General features: G+C 39.5%; 1 long non-coding RNA gene across 1 annotated transcript; it reads right to left on the bottom strand.

The window, feature by feature from the left end:
- Positions 1-8,541: 8,541 nt before the first annotated feature.
- On the bottom strand, positions 8,542-11,821 carry LOC143100327 (uncharacterized). The gene is made up of 4 exons (XR_012981899.1): positions 11,551-11,821; positions 10,368-10,435; positions 10,010-10,184; positions 8,542-9,627 (listed from the first exon to the last, which is right to left on the bottom strand). It is a non-coding gene; the product is annotated as an uncharacterized LOC143100327 (long non-coding RNA).
- Positions 11,822-18,427: the final 6,606 nt, after the last annotated feature.

Raw genomic sequence — 18,427 nt, 5'->3', positions numbered from 1 at the left:
CACAGTCACAGTACAATTTTGTAACATCCCAAGTGTATTGGAAATGTACTTAAAAGGCATTACAGTATAACTAATAATAGTGTAGTAGTGTACTTTGAATACACTCTTATCCTCATTTCTATTCATTTGGCATGCTTCTGTAATATTTTAAATGTACTTCCTGACTACAATAAGTGCCTTAAAAGTTTGCAGTTATGTTAATAAAAGTATAGTCTTAAGATACTTTAAGCATTATAAAGGCATACAATTTAAGTATAATATTAGTGTGATTTAAAATTGTACTATTAGTACTCTACCTATTCTGTTACATGACAAATTACACTTTGATTAGGAGAAAAACATTTTATTGACATGAATGAAAACAAAACATAATATTCATCCATAACAAAAGTAAAACATTTTTCTGAAAGTTATGGATCTCTTGAGCATATCTTTTCAAGTTGGATGTGGTAACGCGATAAAACATGCATTTGGGCGTATTATATTATTTCACATGCATAGATTTTTCGAGAATTTGTGCGCACACATTTAATATCTATGTGTGTGAAATAATATATAATATAATACACCCGAATGCATGTTTCATCGCGCAAGTGCTTTTTGCCACTATTGTGTCGCGATACTCTACAGCCTCATTGGTAGACCATCAATTCAAAATGCAGATTTCATGAAAAACAAAAGTTGTTTACCCTCCTAGGTGAGAGAATTTGCCCTCTAAGCTTGAAATTGTTTACTGGACACCCAGCCTACAAGCCAACAACTTAACAGTCTAACATGGCTAAATTTGTAATGCATGATCATTTATTGCTTATTTGTTTGCAGTCTTCTGGCCCAGAAAGAAAACCATGGTGGTTACGGATCATGGCTGAGGAGGAAAGGTACAGCTGGTAGAGTTGTGCAGTGAGTAAACTTCCCTCCCAACACTGAGATGTGGTGGCAAAGGCTGTGGTAGCTAGCTTCCTTACTAGCACACCATCTTCCAGTTCCAAGATACAAGTTTTAGGTGGCAACCCGGGGCTGGACCGCAGTCAAATGCATTGACCTTGGTATTAGAGAATTTGTCTCTGTTGTCTGTGAACAGAAAGAAGATGGACAACATTTTACAAGATAAACAATATTTTACACAGAAATCCATTGGCAATGATGAGATTAATACAGATTATCTGTACCTATTTGCCATTTACTTTTTATGGGTCAAATTGGTATTGACACCATCTGTTTGCCATCCTGGTATGGGTAGACCTGGCCAGGTAGTCTTTCCTTAAAGCGTTGTGCACCTTGGCACCGATATGAGTGCAACCACCCTGTTTTCTGCATTTGATTACCTTAGATTCCTTTGTTTCCAATACAACCGTATTATCGTTTACGGGTCAAATGGCATTTTAAATGGGAGTCGTAGGGGCACTAGCCTATTATTTTGATGCATGAATCAAAATCATCATGTATCAAAATAGTTCTGCCCCTACGACTCCCATTCAAAATGGCATTTGACCCAGAAACGACAATACAGTCAAGCTTAATGGTGGCGCTTCTGACTTAATTATGCTTTCAAACGAAAGTTTGACTCAGGTACATTCACAAAAAGACCCTAGGTTGCATTTTGGCTTGAGTTATGCTTTAAGAGTAATGGGACAAGGTCCTGGATGAAGAATATTTACCTTTACTGCTGATTATTTGAGGTGTTCAGACATCTCGGTTTCAAAACTGTCCAGGAACACCTGTAAAAACATAGTTAGGCTACAGATTAAAACTAGGTAAATTACAAACACTACCATGAAATGAACTGGAATGCTCTGTCAAACACAAATAATTAAAAAAAATCTAAATCTATCGCATAAACCAAGGCATAATATCAATCATGTAGCCTAAGCTTCATAGCACTAACTTAGTACAACACCAGGTTTAATTCCCCCTCTAATATCAATGGTGGAAAAAAACGTTCTACTTCATAAAATGCATGTAATTTGTCCTGTAGACTCATTTTATAAGATGTCTCCATGATTAAATAAAAAACAGCTACAATGTCATTAGCATGCCTAATGAATGTGAAGTGTGACTAGCCTAGCACCATCCTCCTTTCTGTGAGTTAACTTAGCCTACACTATAATATTAAATAACATTGGTGAACTTTAGGCGAATGTTGCTTAATAAAGAACACACTTTCTTCCATCATAGTTTGTCTAACGTTAGTGCTAGCCAACGCTTGTCAATAATCCCACAAACACAAAGCAGGCTAATGTAACGTTAGCTGCTAGTTTTCTTCTTGATAGGGATCTGGTCGACGTTTATGACGTTAACGTTAGCTAAATTAGCTAACGTGATCTGGCATGGCTAGCAAAAAAAAAAAAAAAAAAATCTGGCATTGCTAGCTTGTAGGCTACTAGCAAGGATAAAAACAAACTCTTGAAAGATTGCTAAGCCATCAATTTAACTTCTCCAAAGACTACCGAAGGTCATAAAGAGTAAACTACATCAGAATCATTTAACAATATGCTTTGGGACTCACCTGATAACGAATAACTTGGCACTTTAGATCCAACTGGCTTCAGCCCTTGTTATCTCATATGACGAGTCCTGGCTCTGTAGGACCAACGTCTCTGGCATGACTAGAATTTATGGTATTTAATTTGGACAAACCTGTAACCTTATACGGACCGTAAACGTATGCATTTTCTGGTCTCTACAGTCCATCTGTCTTGCAAATAAAGTTACAAGCATAGACTGTATAAAATAACGTTAATGTTTGCTCACACCACATTTTGCTGGAAAGCTGCACAGATCCGCCCACTCCATTTCAAATTCAAACAACCATGTTATTGGTCAACTGGACTGCCTATACATTTAACTGTGTTGCCTATAAATTTAACAAAATGCCACATTCATCCTCTCACAACCTCTACTACATCACAAACATATAGGCTACTACCTTGCTAAGACACAAAATCAACAAAAGAAAAAAATATTATTTGATGACCAAAACTGATAGATCAGTGTGTCTAGGCTAGGTTATTGCACATTGCCATCCATGCGGCTGACATATCAGGCATAAACACACATGAGTATTTTATTAAAGGTGAGATGACTATGAAACTATACAAACAATGTATTAGGCCTACCAAAAAATATACTTTCCATACACTATATTACCACTCTAAGTATTAGCAATTTAGTACACTTAAACCAAATAAACTTCTTTACCATTTAAAATACACTAACAACAAAGTACACTTTTAAAAAGTACATTACAAAAACACTTTGAATATTGCACAATAAGTATATTTAATTTTAGTACACTGAAGTTGAACTTAATACTATGACTATGAAACTATACAAACAATGTATTAGACCTACCAAAATATATACTTTCCATAAGTACACTATATTACAACTCTAAGTATTAGCAATTTAATACACTTAAACTAAATAAACTTCTTAACCATTTAAAATACACTAACAACAAAGTACACTTTAAAAAAGTACATTACATTACAAAAACACTTTGAATATTGCACAATAAGTATATTTAATTTTAGTACACTGAAGTTGAACTTAATAACATCCACTTTGAAGTATACTTTCTAAAAGTACACATTAAACATACTTTACATTAAGTACAAAAAGTGTAAGCATACTTGCTTTATACTTCATGTACTTTAATCATATTTCTAACACACTAAAGTATATTACTTTTTTACCTGGGTCTGCTTACTTGAGACTCAAACCATCATAGTCATCATCACGCTAGTTCTTCTTCCAGTGGAGTGATGGAGTAGGATAAAAGTTAAAGTGTAGACAATTGTCTATATTCTTGCACGTGTGTTTTAGACTGTACTGTCTAAAGCCACCCAAATATTTAAAACTAAGAAGTGCTTCTTTGGCTGTCTGGGGTAAACAAAAGGATGTTTACCATGTAGTTTAAATATCAACATTTAGAGTGTTTTCCCATGAATATTGTGGACTTATACAAAAATAACTGTCCAGTCTTCTTTTATGTATTTTCCATCCAAAGGGGAATGGATGGAAAAAACTCTGGATTTAAAACATCAGCCCCATATTATGAGCTTTACCACTCTGAGTTCTCATAGCAAGGTTGCCACTACTCCATGGTCATGATATGCCCCCTGGTCTCGGCTGTGACCTGTATGACATTGACTCCTCCTATTTGATAATCCCACCTTTGGCTCTGAATAGCCTTCAGTCAACAAATAGCCTGGTAAACATTGTGTAAACGTGTGCCAAAAATGCATGCAACCATAGTGCTCCTACACTGATGCCTCAGTGGAACTCACTTCTCGGTCTAACCCTAACTGAAATGTGATGGGGCCACAGGCTGTGGTTAACACAGGTAGCCCAGCAATGACAAGACCGCTATACTGGTAACCTACTTAAAGAAGGAGAAAGCTTATCAATTATATCTTGCATGTGAAGCAAAAAGGGTTCCACCCTCAATCAGCTCAGACAGATTAAGGAGAGGAAGTTGTACTAGTACATAGAGTATAGGCAAGTTTTTTAGAGTCTATCACATTTTGAATGACTCTTCCTTCTCCTTTAAATGCATGTGTAAAAGAGGCTTTTCCTCATTTGTTTCCATTAAGGGAAGCTCATGCATATTTCATACACGTTACACATGCAACTTAGCCTAGAAATCTAGACGCACCCTAGCGGCAGCAAATGTAATTTGCAGCCAATGGTAAGTTCCCAGACCCTACATCTTGATGTGGGTCTGGCTCGTCAGACTGTGAGTACAACCATTATTGTTTACACTGTAAAAGAGGGGAAAAAACAACCAACAGATTAGGCATCTGACGGCGGTTTCTTTTCCGCCCTGCAGCTCAGGCTGAAAACCTGTACATCTCTTTCTCATGCTTCCGTTACACTTTTGTGGGGGCCAATCACGAACTGACTTATCCACCTGGCGCGCTATATTGGCAGGTTTAAAACGATCACAATAGCGGGAGAGCTGGAGTTTTCATGTCGCTCTGCAAACGTCACCCGGTTTGTTGGTCATTGATTGGTGAATGACTATCCAATTGCGTACAGAGTCATTTGAACTATGCCCGTTAACGCCTCTTGTGCAGTAGAAAATACATAGCGGACTCCCCAGACTAATGTTCAATCTTAAAACATTGAGCTTGGTCTGGTGAAAGCCAGACTACCAACAGATACATGCATGCTCATGCTCAAATCAACTTTACATGTAGACTTTCTTGCTTTGAAGGTAATAATGATCATAATCAGCCAATTATAATCATAATTCATAAGTCATGATTCTGTTATGGGTGTGGTTGCATAACCTGAGCCGACACATTCAGGCATGATGCCATTTCCTGAGTTAGCTATTTTGTAAGCGTACCCCTCAAACAGTGGCAACACCTTCATCTGCAGTGTCCTTGTTTTGAATGGAGTGAAGAGCAAAGAGCACACTGTTCTCACTTGCATGTGGTTTTCACACCTCTTCAGCAATACACGAAGCTTGATTTTTTTTGTGTGTGTGTGTCACTTAGTGATGGTTGTTTTGGCCATTTTCAGTTACAGTTCTTGGATTGTACAGGAAGCCCAAGTCATTGGCACTGCCTGTCGAATTGCTGTCAGGAAATTTATTTTTCTATCCTGGGCTGCTATGTGAGAAATGTTTCTGTCTTACTGCCCTTGTGCTAACACTTGTTCAAAACGTTCTACTTCATGGTAACCCTAAAATATGTTTACTGTTCATAAAAATGGTGTTTGACAGAAAGAGGGGAAAAAAATCAGGAACAGTCTACGATGTGCGTGGACATATCACTAGAACTGCTGACATGAATTTTTTTGTGAATTTTATCTGTTATCAAGGAGAAACAACAGGAAGTGTAACACTTTGGTTGTGATATCTTTACAACATAAAAACTCACCCTCTTCATGTCTGTGCGCACACTTTCCCTTTCTTTCACTTTCACACAAAGTATTGCAATATTTGAGGCTGTTAAAGGAAAATTACAGTATTTAGCACTTTGAGTCCCTTTTCTGGTTTGTTTTGGATGAACTAGAGTGGTGGACACCGGAATTTTGGTCCTGTCTCGACTTTTCTGACTCGTTTTGAATCGCCTTTGACTAGTCAGAGTGGCTGCCTACAGGCAGGGGGGTGCACTCACTCACTTGTTAAAAAAAAAAAATGGAAAGAAGCATTAACCCTTTGAGACCATGAATTTGTCATTGTAATCTATACATCCTATATCTTGTTTTTGTTTATTTTTCAGGACAGTCAGGGATTTGTACCCATCTGGGAAAGTATAATGCATAGCCTATGTCTCTTATGTCAGCCATATCAAGGGAAACCCCCTTGTCAGTAGAAATAACTTTTCATATTTAGGTGGGATAGATTGGAATCTTGAAATATAATAATCGTGACACTGGGATATTCTATGGCTCACCAATTTACGAGATGTAGGCCTATATGTACTGAGTGCAGTGTTTCCCATACATTGACTTATTTGTGGTGGCCCACCACATTATCACCATTGACCACCACACAATGATTTTACAGGTTGTACTAAATTGTGCTTAAATCTGGTTAGCATCATAACCACGCTGCGCTAATTTGTTAAAAACTCTTGCATTCAAGTTAATTCTGAGAACCTACCACCACAAATAGAATTCAATTCTGTGGGAAACACTGGAGTGAGACAAATATTTTATTTATTAGGCTAATTGCTTTATTCACTTGAGTAGCCTATATTGTCACTGAATCATTGGACTAAGCATGTGCATGCCGAGACCATTTTTTTTTTTCATTTTTTATAAGGACAGCTTCATAGTTCATTGTCTTGGGTTGCTATTACATTATGGTGGTTGGCAGGTCATTGTCTGCAGCAGTCCTGTATCTTTAGAAAAAAAATGATGTGTAGCATACTCGCTCAAATTGATAACACGTGTTAATAATAAGCTAATTTTCATTCATTGTTGACATGGTCCATGGAGGCTCAGATGGGTGTCCCGGGACCTGATGAACACGGCGCTAAAAAGCAGCCAGCTATTTCTGGAGTAGGCCATTCAATTAGCCCGCTTGCTTACGACAAGACTCAGGCTGCGCAGTTGGCACCCGCTTCCTTATTTGGGTTTTGGGTTGCCAGGTTTTAGCCTATGACAAAACGGTTGAAATTGAAACTAAGTGATTGTGTATGTGTAGGGTGTATTTCATACACCTGGCAACTTAAGAGATGTCAGACTAATAGAAAAAATGAATGGATCAATGATTTTAAAATGAAGTTAGATGACTATGCAAATTACGGGAGTTTTCCAGGAGGAATAACAAAACGGGAGGGTGCTGGGAGATGACATTAAAATACGGGAGAACCGAGGAAAAACGGGAGTGTTGACAGGTATGGTATGCAGTCAGTTGCGAACGTTCACAAATTGTGGTAGGCGGCAGAGAAAGGCACTAATTACCCGATGAGCTACAGGTATGATCAGGGACGGACTGGGACAAAAAAACGACCCTGGCATATTTGGGCCAAGTGGCCCTCAAATCGGTCGGGCACACCTAATTAAATACAAAATCCTTGCATTGCCCTTAAATATGCATATATTTATAACTAAAGGCTCTGGTATGGTCGTGCGTCACATTTGTGCGTGTCCAAGACGTGCGTCATTTTTGCCGTGGACGTGAAGCATACTCCAACTTCTGCTGTCCTGAATGCGCGTTAAATCTTTAAGGTTAGCGCCTGCGCACTACGGATTAACTGTGATACTCTGCCCCACCAACTGGGGGCGGTACGTCGAGCCTGAAAGTAGGACACAACCACCAAAGAAGCCTGAAACTCCTGAAGAAAAGAAGAACGTGGGATGTGCGAGCACTGAACGAAGGAAGAGCTGATGAAGGAAAAAGCACCACGAGTATGTTCACCTGTCTGCTGGGAAGTTTGATAAGCTGGCCCATCGCATCGCTCCATTTATCATCCACCAGAACACATACAGCACACCTGTTGGTATAGCTGAGAGACTAGCTTAGCCTACTTGCTTATTAGGCTACTTAGCCTATAGCTAAGTGACTCGGTGCTGCGAGGGCAGCAATATTGGTGCGATACAAAGTAAAGACATTTTTATAAACACAGCATGGTAAGAAAGAGTTAGTGCGTACAGATGTCCTCAATTAAATTTGTATTGAGTCTTCACACCTGCCTCATACCAAAAAGTATGAACCAAAAACCTGTAAATATGACGTGTCAATAGAAGTTTTGAAGTAACTATTTGTGTTCATAATGTATAATGTCTCACTGTGATAATGGGTGTATTTAGAGCGAGAGGTAGCCTACACTGTAAGAAATTATCCCGTAAAAAAACAGGAATCAACTGGCAGCAGAGTTTCCAGGAGATTCCTGTTATTTAACGGTGCCCTGGGTTAACGTTAAGTTAATGTAAAATAACAACATTAATTTCCTGTAAATTAACAGGAAACAACTGGCGGGATTTCCAGGAGCTTCCCGTTGTTTAACGGCAGACTACCATAACATTAAATTCCTGTATAACATAATTTTCATGTTTCATGAAAAAAATGTGATCTTCGCGTTAGTTACACAACAGGTCTTTATTTTTTTACAATTACAGGAAACAAGTGCCATATATTGAGTTCATCCACTCTCAAATCAACATTTTAAAGATAAAAATCCATGTTTTCACATCAGTTACTTATTTGTAATTTAACAGATATTTTATTTCACAGCACTTACTTGACAGTCTAACAGTAAAGTAATCTTTTTGAAAGATGAAGGGACATGAAGCAAGATAAATAGTAATTTTGGAAAATGTAGACTGACTATAATCGTATTTCAGGATCAGGGAATAAGACAGAGAAGAATGATCATGGAAAATAAAAACATCGCATTAGGCTCGTGTATCATGTATGAATGTAAAATGTAGATACATAGTAGTATTTTGAAAATCGGATTTCAAAGAACAGGCAATAAGACACAGAGGAATTACAATGGAAAACAAAAACATTTCATTAGGCCCGTTTAAAATGTAGACACGCTATCTAGTTGTATTTTGAAAATCGTATTTCAAAAAACAAGGAATAAGGTACAAAAGAATTATCATGAAAAACAAAAACATCGCATTAGGCTCGTGTATCACGTATGAATGTAAAATGTAGACACGCTATCTAGTTGTATTTTGAAAATCGTATTTCAAAAAACAAGGAATAAGGTACAAAAGAATTATCATGAAAAACAAAAACATCGCATTAGGCTCGTGTATCACGTATGAATGTAAAATGTAGACACGTGATCTAGTTGTATTTCAAAAATCGTGAATAAGGTACAAAAGAATTATCATGGAAAATAAAAACATTGCATTAGGCTTGTGTATCACATATATATGTAAAATGTAGACATGTTATCTACAGTAGTACTATTTCAAAATCAAATAAGATACAAAATAATTATCACAGATAATTATCAATATCATTGCATCGCATTGGGCTTGTGTACATGTGAGAATGAATAAACTGACAGATTATGTCCAGAAGAATTTAAAGTACAGAGATGAGTATAAATGATAATCAGGGAGGAAATCAAGTAACATTCATGAGAAATCAAGTATAACATTCACTTTACTTATTAGTGATTGTTCTTAGGCTTCTTCTGGGCCTTTTTTCTGTGAGAGAGAGAAAGAGAGAGAGAGAGAAAGAGAGAGAGTTACAAAAACTGATAGGGTACACTAGGATTCATGTAGAGGAAAATTGTGCCAAAGTGAATGAATCGGATGTGAATTTGTAACGTTAACACACTTTCTCACAATGAAATTAACTGACATTTATTACTAACTGTAACTGCATTTATATTTGATTTAATCAGTTGTATGAAGTAGAAGTATAGTGTTCTGTGGTTATTACAGCAGTACTATGCATGATTGCTCTCTACAGAGGGTGTAATCCTGCATAGTAGTGCTTATAACTACATAGTAGACTACTACACAACCCCCCAATACATACCACACCTAAAACAAATTCTGGTTCGAAAGTGTGACATGAACTTACCTCTGGATGAATTCAAGGGTGCCCGCTGCCTCCTCCTGATATTGCAGATTCAGAATGTAGAAGGTGGAGAAACATGTCGCAAGGCCTGTTAGAAATGTGGCGAGGTTGGACCCTTCACAAACGATTAAGGATTCAATGCTGACCATCCACTTTTGATGATTACCTTGTCGTTCACCTGAAAAAAATAATTTATCATATTCAATTTAAGATATAGATCCACATGTCAACTATGATTATTCATTTTAGGATTTTGTCCAAACAAAATTCAATACAGAAAAAAAAACATTTAGTATTCAAAAGTTGATTTAAATATGTATATGTTGATCATTATTACTCTAGTGAATGAAAACAAACATACCTAGTAATATCAGGCGAGGCGTCACAGGTAGGCTTGGAAGACTCAACATCAGCTACGGTCGCACATCCCTTAGCAAAAGAAAAGAAAGGCACTCAACAACTCTGTGATGTGATGTGATGTGTGTGTGTGTGTGTGTGTGTGTTTATGTGTGTGAGTGAGAAAGTGAATGTAATCTCTGAGTGTGTGTGTGTGTATGCATGTAAGGAGTGAGTGAATGTGAGTTGTCTGTAAGGTGAGTATGAAAGGTGTGTGTGTGTGTGTGTGTCTGCCGTTGAATGATTAAAAGTGATGAGGCGGGTTTGATAAGATGTTTGTGTGAGGAATGTGTGTGCAAAGTAAGGGGGCTTGCTTTTGAAATAGTGTCCGTCTTATCAAAACCACATTGTTTATGGTTTCTATATATGTGCGTCTAAAGACCTAGATAGATAAATAGATAGATAGATAGATAGATACTTTATTGATCCCCAGGGGAAATCCAAGACCTGCATGTCTCTTAAATTTTATTTGCCAATCTGGAACACAGCATGGAAGGTCTATATTGGGTATATTGTCATGAATTTAGGTATGGCCCACATATCTGACATGTAAACATCTTCCTGTTGCATGCCGCTAGCTCAAATGAACTCGGGAGGAATACCATACGCGTGTCATGCAACCACCTCTGCTATGGAGAGCTAGCTAGGCTACTAACTAGCATTAGCTTTCTAAACTGAAGGACTTAACACAACTTTAAGTAATTACCAGCACGGGCGAAATCCATGCATACAAGTAAACACTGAAAGCAGCAGTCAACACTGATCCGTTTGTGCCATATTGTTTATTTGGCCACTGGTTTATTAAACTGATGATGCTAAGCAGACTTAGCTAGCAAGCACGTGTTATAGCAGGTAAATCCCGCGAGTCAAACTTTCAAAAACTACGCATACCCTACACATACCAATACATTTAGATGGCTCCAGATTGCAATGAAGAAACGTAAAATTTGATCGACAAGTGTAGTGATAACGATAACGCATGGCTTAAGAAGGGCGAAAGCGCGGTCTTGGCTAGCTGAATAGCACTGCTACTAACTTCGTTTCAGCAGGGTAACATTCAGAGATGTTGTATTATACAACTTAATATAAACATGACCAGTGTGCTTTCAAACGTTGTATTTCTGGTCAAAGGTGACAGATAAACTCACCTTATTGTGTTGATGGCTTTCGATGGGTTTGGGTATGATTCCAACGTATCGTCTTCTCTCAGCAGACAGCTTCCCATCACCAGAACGAAGGTAACGTTAATAGATAACAGGAAGTACGTGTGTTCCAGAATAAACATTACGGGCGTGGTAAATAACAGTGTTGGAGCCTGATTTTACATATTAGTCTTACTAATGACCGGAAAGTCCTGTTTATTAAAGAAAACCGGTGAATAATGTTAGAATCTGGGTGTAAATTTACAGAAACTTTTTACAGTGTAGGTTATTCCTTCAATTATTATTATGATAATGCATTATCCGGTGTTGACAGGCGAGTTTCGAGATTTGAGTTCAGCATTGTTCAGGAGTAGGCTAGGTGATAATGATTGCACCTGGGAGAGGTAGGCTACAGGGGCGGAGCTTGCGGGGGTAGCGGCACGCCCCCAGCCCGGACCCGCAGGGGCTCGGTGCGAGGGCGCCCCTCCCCCACCTCCGGGTAAGGTGGGACGGGCCTCTCCCACGGCACAAGGCCGGAGGAGCTAAGATCATGCAAACGGTTTCTTTCCAATCATTTTCATCAGAGTGGGACGTATTAGGCTTATAGGTTGCCCCAGTCAGGACGAGTTATGACTCACGGTTGCTGAAAAGTTTTGAAATTTACTTTGATGATTTAGTAGGTGTAAAATATTGAATAAAATGTTCTGCTGTATGACTGGCTTTATTTAAACTCTCATATTGAACTTTACGACGACGAATTTACAAAATTGGATCAACGATATTATCTCCTACAGGCGTCAATGAGAGAACACTTACATGATTTTGGTTTCGATTTTCTAATTGGAGTAAGTCTTTGTGACAACACGTCAGGATACATTTGATAATGTTTGATCGTTGTTTTAGTATGAAGCATCTTTTACGTAGCCTAATGAATGCGCTCTAGAAAGTGAAAGTAGCCTAACCTAGGCCTATATGCGCTCTGTGTCTGAGCTGTCTGTGCACGTCCGCAATTGATTATGATCCTCAAATGGAGAACACATCAATCCCATAGTACTTTTTGCCCAAAATTGCATAAAACATGCAAGTTCAAAATCCCGCCGGTAGCCACGTTACATCTCTGTTTCATATTTGCCTAGGCTACTAGCCTACAATAAATTAATTGAACGAACTCAACTGACAACAGGTATATCTACTGATTCGGTCATTGAGACTACAGAATACAGTACAACAAACTTTCTGTCTTTCTGAAGTTTATTTTTGTATTCCGGGGTACAGTAGCCTAATTGCCTAATGTCTTGACAATAGTTTTTCTTACCGGCTTGCTGTTTAAACTGACTGCGCCGCTCTGAACTTTCCTGCCAGGTTTATGACGTAAAGCGCTACATCTCGGCTCTGGCATTGCCTAAACTCATCGTGTGGGAAATCAGATTATCTGTCAATATTGGGCTTTGAAAGTAAGGGATATTTGCTCAGTAATAGTAGGCTACATTTTGTAACATTTATAGAGAAACCGAGGGGAAGTTAAATTAGAAATTAGAATCGTTGGAAATTGAAAACACATACAAAAAAAGATTCAGGGCTTTTAAAAAAGAGATTCGGGGCCACCCCCTCGCTCCGCCAATGCAACCACCCAACAGTAACTTCTGCATTCAGTGAGATTTGCACCGCCCTAATTTTATTTTTGACTCTTCCCGTCACCGTTGCAACCTCTGTGCGCTACACATGACCGGGCCCTTTATTAAACTCATCATAACATAATTTTACAACATACACATGCCCGCAACAGTGGGTCTTACAAGCACCACGGAGAGCAACTATGTAATTTTGAAGTCCATCTGAATAAATCAAATATTCAGTCACAGTCTAGCAGATGCCCTGCAGTAATGCAATGTAGAGCTGCACCTTCCTCAGTTCCAGGGGTGTGAGGAGACCGTTCAGCTCATTTGTGGTAGTCCTTGAGCAAGGCAGTTGTTCTGGGGAGATATAAAATAAATAAATGAATAAAAAGGGATTTGAGATGCATCTTATTTTTGTTAGGGTGAATTACATGTGAATAATACAGTGTTGGGCAAGCTACTTGGGAATTGTAGTGAGCGAAACTATCAGTTACTCTGCCATGAATAAAACTTCACTACACAAAACTACCACCCCAATCAAATGTAGCAAGCTTAGTAACACAAACACAGCAGTAGGCTAGTTCACTACATAGGAAGCTACTTTAAATTGTGCTAATTTCACATGACAAAAGTGTAGCTTGTTTGGCCAAGCTACTTCATATAAAGAAGTTAAGCTATTGAAAAGTTACTTTATTCAGGAAATAGTGAAGCTACCACCAACACATATTACTAGCTAAGCTACAAGTAGCAACTGCCCGATAATAGGCTACAGTCTGTGCCACTTGTGTAAAATTCGCCGGCCAATGTTATACTAGTAATATTTGATTACTTTCTACAATAGCATTCTTGTGTCAGTTGTAATGTAAGTCAGTGTTATGGAATATGACTTATCAAGTCTCAGTTCATAGCCGGGTGAACACCTAGCAAGTAGCCTAGCTAGCTGGCTACGATTTACATACAGTAATAACAAAGATCCTTGCTCCTTTTCAACTCTCTGGTAATATTGCATTCACAAAATACAACCAATAGTACGATAATGTTAAATCTTATTTGTGAAAAGTAATCCCCCTGATTTGAGCCCTGTTTGCGATGGTCCGCCGATTTGAGCAGGAATATGCTGCACATTGCTCTGGCATCTTGTTTCTTCTGCTGCAACTATAGCGGCTGCATTTCCTGTTTCCAGCAGCCAATGCTGTGTCTACTCTGGCACAAAGGCTCTGGCATTGCAGCAAATCACCCAGACGTCATTTTTTTACTTCTGACGTCAGACGCAAAGTTTTTGCGCGTGGCACACGTAAAAATATGACGTCTCACGCTCAGACGTCTATTTTTTACTCCTGAAGAAGTAAAAAATCTACATGTGGAGGCGTTATTTTGACAGACGTTATGTCCTAAACGGCTTGCCATAAACAACTGCCATATTCTTCAGCTGGCAGACTGCAATAAGTATAAGAATATATATATACTCTTTTTGATCCCATGAGGGAAATTTGGTCTCTGCATTTATCCCAATCCGTGAATTAGTGAAACACACTCAGCACACAGTGAACACACAGTGAGGTGAAGCACACACTAATCCCGGCGCAGTGAGCTGCCTGCATCAACAGCGGCGCTCGGGGAGCAGTGAGGGGTTAAGTGCCTTGCTCAAGGGCACTCCAGCCATGCCTACTGGTCAGGGTTCGAACCGGCAACCCTCCGGTTACAAGTCCGAAGTGCTAACCAGTAGGCCACGGCTGCCCCAAATTATTTTGCAATCAGCAAAATAAAGAGCTGACTGACAGACTGAGGTTAGTAAAAACCTGAGCTATGAAGAATAAATAGCTGATGGACAGGCTAACGTTTCTCTGACCGCAAACACTTGCTGTGTTCAGATGGTCCTTCTCTACAAAAAGTACAATCTTGACCTTTTGTCCTCTGTGTAACCTGCCATGGGCAACGCTAAAGTCAATGTTACAAACAGTGCAGCATGCAAGACTAGGCCTATCATTATTTTTTACTCTTATGAGACCAGGGTACACTTTGAAATGGGTCATACATTTTTTGGGGGGGCACTGACTCCATGACGCTCCTGTTCCTAGATACACTGAACTGATTAAGTTCGGGAGAAGAGATAAAAAGCCCGCCTACTCTGCAAACTGATTGGTTGATTTAGCAAAACAGGCCAATCAGGATGCTCGCTGTCTTGGATGGGCTCAGGCACACACGCACCACCCCTCTCTCTCTCCCCTGTCGTGCGCGCGCTACACACTCAGATGCACTGGCGATTTGAAGTGTAGTTGTCGCTCTAGATTCTAGGAGATTTTATCTAATTTGTGGGCGTCAGGGAGCCGCTGTTAATATGCGGGAGACTCCCGGAACTTCCGGGAGACTTGGGATGTCTGCATAAGTAGGCTGGTTTACCAAATGACAGACAGTTGAATTTCTGAATAAAAAGAATGTTGGTGCAGTTTTAAAATCTTAAACGTGTAACCCCACACAAGCATAACGTGGTTGTAGGGAGGGGATATGCTATTTTGGAATTTTACCCGGATGCAACAAATAGTCTACTATTTTTTGATTGGATGTCGGTGGCTATTTATTTTTTGATTTGGCTGGTGAGTGGTGCGCTAGTTCTGAACCCTGCGAGAAATCCTCTCGTATCCCTGCGCCTCCTCTAATAATTATGCAGATACCTTGACATCCCTAGTAATATTTCTGCGTGAGAAATGCAAGGTGTGGCGTGTGAACTTGTTGAATTGCGTGTGTCTCACGCCCATTGCGTGAGACTTGAGAACCCTGCAGTATTAGAGTACATTTTTACATTGTGTTTTTTGTTAAAAATGAATGTCGTCGGATGATTTTTTGTGTATCGGTTTTTGAAATCCACAAATATTGAATTCGGTATCGATCTTTAAAATCCCATTTTGGTTGGGCTCTACTCGTGTCGCATGATCAAAGTCCTTTTAGGCAAGTCCTTCCACTCTGTGGCCATATTGTAACGGTTTTTGGGCACTTATCGGGCATCTATTTTGGCAGAAATGTGTGTGCGCAAATCTTCACGACACCAACCTTGCTCCAACAGTAAGATCACAACACATGATTGGCACAATGTATTCACAACACACCACATGATTGGCATGATTGGTATTCACATGTCGACTTTTTTGCCGCAGAAGGGGCGGGATATGTGTAGACCAGGAACGTGCACAGGCAGGGCTAAAGTTGCCCGGGCAACTGCCCGTCTGCCCTCTTTGACTGAGATGTCCCTTGGTTGGTCTGTGGTAAAAGTGTCAAAGGATGCTATTACTACAGTAGCAGTGCATATGAATATGTAAATCATTATCTGAGTAGGCTATTACGATAGAAGATAGCTTAAATTTGTTGTCAGCTTTTAAGAGTAGGCTAAGCGAGTAAGGCGAATATATCAGGGCTCAGGCAATGGGCTGGATATAGGCCAACCATCTTCAAAAATCTGATAACCTTATATGGTACAGATTTTGTCTTTGCTTTAAGCTCTGAACCAGAGTGCGAATTACCCCACCATAATTGGGGGGTACTGCTCCTTCACTTCTTCTATGACCATCATGGTCCACTACCATATCAATCCCCACCGTGATCGCCAAGTGCAACATGTGTTGTGCACAGAGGTGGAAAAAGTACGAAAATATTGTACTCAAGTAAAAGTACCAATACCTTGATGAAATATTACTCAAGTACAAGTTAAAATACTACGGAGCCCAGGAAGGGTCACATTGGTAAATATTTTTAGGTCACGTTGGTAAATATTTTTAGACCGCACTATTGCGTTCCTACGGAGCCCCCCTGGGGACAGGGTGGGCAATATTTTTAGACCGCACTTTTGCGTTCCCACGCAATACTTTTTGCATTCCCTCGCAATACTTTTGCGTTCCCTCACAATAGTTTTTGCGTTCCCTCGCAATACTTTTGCGTTCCCTCGCAATAGTTTTTGCGTTCCCTCGCAATAGTTTGGAGTGGGCTATTGCAGGGCTCTGTATTCCCAGTCTGGCGTAGGAGACACACAGGTCCATTGGTTCGCACATCATGGATAACCTCAACTTGATTAAGTTTTACTTTAACATGGGGCTCACATACAAAAATATGCTGGAGGCTTTGGCGGTGAGACACAATGTGGTTATGTGCTTGAAGACTCTGAAGCGTATTTTAAAGAAAAACGGTCAAAGTTGTATTTAGCCTATTCACTGCAGTAGACCTGCATCACTGTATGAAACATTACAAAAACATGAAACATGACATATTACAAATAACTGTAAATCATCTGATCATCTAATAAAAACAGATATCTAGGCTATATATAAAATTTATTTTATATTTGGCCTGCTATGAAATCATGTATAATTTAAATGTAGCACAGCTCAGCTTTAAGAAACTCAAATAGCCTAGAAGATGCCGTGCGCTTTATCCGGGGCCAGCCTGGACCAGTAGCCTAGCCAAGCCTATGACAGCGTGCCTCTTACGTGAATGGGATCTGCGTACAGAGCCCCCAACATACCAGAGGAAGAAAAAGTATTGCGAGGGAAAGCAAAAACTATTGCGAGGGAACGCAAAAGTATTGCGTGGGAACGCAAAAACTATTGCGTGGGAACGCAAAAAGTGTGGTCTAAAAATATTGCCCACCCTGTCCCCAGGGGGGCTCCGTAAAATACCGATCTGAAAATGTACTCAAGTGAAGTAAAAAGTAGTTCATTTAAAATGTACTTTAAGTAAAAGTTACTTAGTTACTTTTTTTGGGGGGGGAGTGGGTACCAGAACAACTAGTTTTACCAGAGACTTTCTAATGAGGAGATACAGCACTCAAAAAATCCTCCATAGTGCATGGGGTTAGTTTGTAACGCCAATATGGCAGTTGTCTACACATCACAACCCTTCCACGGCAAAACGTCGACATGTGAATACATTGAGCCAATCATGTGGTGTATTGTAAAATACATTGAGCCAATCAAGTGGTGTGCTGTGAAGACATTTTGCTAATCATCTGTTGTGATCTCGCTGCTGGAGCAAGATTGGTGTCGTGAAGCCTTACGCACACGCATTTCTGCCGAAATAGATGCACGATAAGTGCCCAAAAAGTGTTGCAATATGGCCGCCGAGTGGAGGTACTTGCCTGATAAGGACGTTGAGAAATGGAGATCTATGTGAAAAATCACCGGAGTTCTCCTTTAAGTTTAAGCAGTAGTTGATTTTCAAAGTTAGTTGCACTCATCCTTGGGTCACTTTGCAGTGAACAGTAATCCAGCACAACTGAAAAG

The sequence above is a fragment of the Alosa pseudoharengus genome, unplaced genomic scaffold (assembly GCF_046254945.1).
Source record: "Alosa pseudoharengus isolate Yale_2024_CS ecotype anadromous, Long Island Sound unplaced genomic scaffold, YU_APseudo_1.1 YU_APseudo_1.1_scf_3, whole genome shotgun sequence".
In the NCBI taxonomy this organism is placed as follows: Eukaryota; Metazoa; Chordata; class Actinopteri; order Clupeiformes; family Clupeidae; genus Alosa; species Alosa pseudoharengus.
This window is presented reverse-complemented; position numbering and strand designations above follow the sequence as displayed.